Raw genomic sequence first — 2,526 nt, 5'->3', positions numbered from 1 at the left:
CCACATCTATAAAGTTTGTCCATGATAAGAAATAACTATTTTCTTAAAACATGACATGAAAATTATTATTGTGATGAACAAGCAAGCTGAGGATGTGTAAAATATTTTTCACACTTTTTTTGCACTGTTAATGTAATACACAAACAACTTTGAAAAGTCACAAGGTAATGATTGGAGAAAGTTAAAATAAAATAAACTTATCATTAAATGTTAAATAAATACCCCCTTGGGGAAAAAAAAAAAAAGGAGGTAATAGACAAGGGCTAAGAACAGAAAAAGACAAAAAAAGAAAGAGGAAGGAAAGAAGGAAAGGGAGCAGAGGGGAGGAGAGGAGAGTGGGGGTGGGAGAGGGGAGGGAAGGAAGCCAACTAGACTACCTTAGTGTTCTCCTCAGCTTGACTAAACTTTAGATAGGTTTCTTCCTGACCTCCTTTTCTTAAAGCATTTACTTTAGAAAACTTTTCATTGTAAATTCTTTCCCTGCCCCACTGAAATGTATGTAAATCTTTTGAAAAGGCTCTTGATGGTTTTAAACGCAGGAATCTCTTTCTCAAGGGCCTGGGAGCCATCTCTTTGAAATGTAAACATCAGAGGAAATAGTGCCCCATCTTCCTGTTTCTGTGGGAAAGTAGGAGACTAACCATAGTGTGCCAAGCTTGCTCCAAGTTTTAAAACTGCCTCCTGTCACAAAGACACAAGAAAGTTTACTTTTCCTTTGGGTAAAGCCCAATTAACAAACACAGATGGCCTGTGTTCTCCCACACACCTCAGTGTTTAAAAACCCTCACACCCTTTGCTTTTAGTGGAGCTGAGCTAAGACTGAGTTCTGGTCTCTCTCCCCTATTGCAACAGCCTTGAATAAAGTCTTCCTTCCCTGTTTAAATTTTCCACTTTTTAAAAAATGGAAAAAAAGCAAAATTTCTTAACAGAAGAGAGATCAATAATTATTCGTTTTAAAACATGACAAATGAGTTTTTTCAGTTTCAGTAGATACTGAAACACTAACCCATCAAGGATGTTAAACCACCGCAAAATGGATGCATCTCCAAACATGAATCATTTATCAAGAACTCAGGCAGCCACAGGGTAGGCTCAGCTAAGAGGCATTTGGGGACCAAAGAGGTGCCAGCTGATTGTGAGGAGGAAGAAACCAGGACAGAGAAGAATAGGTAGTGGATTTGAAAGCCACCAACCCAGGTGTAGCGCTGGCTACTGAAGATGACTCTTGGGCTGATGTTCAACATGCCAGTGCTAGGTAGACTCACACTTGATTCAGGCAGGCATTGCAGTCCAAGCCAACAAATGGAGTATTGCAACAGAAATTCAGAGCACATGTTGGTTGAGTTGAGCAGATTCCAAGAGTACCTTCAGTACTCAGGGGACAGAGAGCTGAGTGGATTCTTCCTATCAGAAGGACATGGCAAGGACTCAGGGAAGACCTAGCCAGAGAAACAGAAGCCAAAGACCAATCAGGTGACCTGAACAATTCCATGGGGGGAAAACTGCAACTCAGTGGACATATATGTACCCATGGCTTGCAGCAGGCATCCTTGGTATTTGATTCTGTCAACAAGACAAATTCTGCATTCCAAAGGTTAGTGGGCAGAGACTGTAAACACATCTAATAATCATGATGGTCTTAAATGCTGGGAAGTAGTGATGGGAAATGATGACTGGTCAATGAAATGGACTAAGCCTTCAGGTGGAGAGAATAGAGGTTAGCATCTGAAAAGGATGGGCAAGACTGGACAACTAAACTGTCTTCATCCTTGTTCCAAGGTGCTGGGCATTGTACTTTAAAGCTTCTTAAGAACTTTTGAAAACTCCTGTTACTTTTCTCTCCAGGGGCAAGCATAGATATTTATTTAAGGGTGTGATACACAGAACTTTTTCATCAACTCACAAAATGTGAACCTTTCCCAGAGAGCAAAACAGCATACTCCTATTGTCTTTCTTTTCTAAGTGCCAGAGGGGAATAGCTTTTAATAAATACTTTTACACTGCACTTCAGTCGAATTGCTATCGTGTGAAAACAGGCCTGAGGAGAATAACACATTGCCAAATTCCCTCCAGCGAGTGCAAAATAATACTGTAGGTTCTGGCAGAGAAATAAAATGGAAATCTGATTACTCTGTTTTATTCTATATGGAGATAATGTGTGAGCACATTTAAATACATAATTCAACGTATTTCTGCTATGGCCCTAGATGATGATTTAATGTCAGCCTAACACTAACCTTGTAACATGAGAGTTGCATTTAGAGCTGACAACTAAAAGAGAAAGTTGATAAAATTACACTTTATTTTCTGCAGAGCTAAGCAGACCTGTTTATTCCATTCCTAATGCCAGCTACTGCCATAAGTGTGAAGAAACTAAACCTACCCAGAGAAGGCCATACATATTAATACAGTTGAAAGAATTGTCTGCTTACCATATTGAAATAGATTCAATGAAGAAATAAAAAATAAATAAAATGTGGAGATCATTTTCATGGGTCAAATTATAGTAAGTGATTTAAAGTCCAA

The sequence above is a fragment of the Eschrichtius robustus genome, chromosome 8, assembly GCF_028021215.1.
Source record: "Eschrichtius robustus isolate mEscRob2 chromosome 8, mEscRob2.pri, whole genome shotgun sequence".
Taxonomy (NCBI): domain Eukaryota; kingdom Metazoa; phylum Chordata; class Mammalia; order Artiodactyla; family Eschrichtiidae; genus Eschrichtius; species Eschrichtius robustus.
This window is presented reverse-complemented; position numbering follows the sequence as displayed.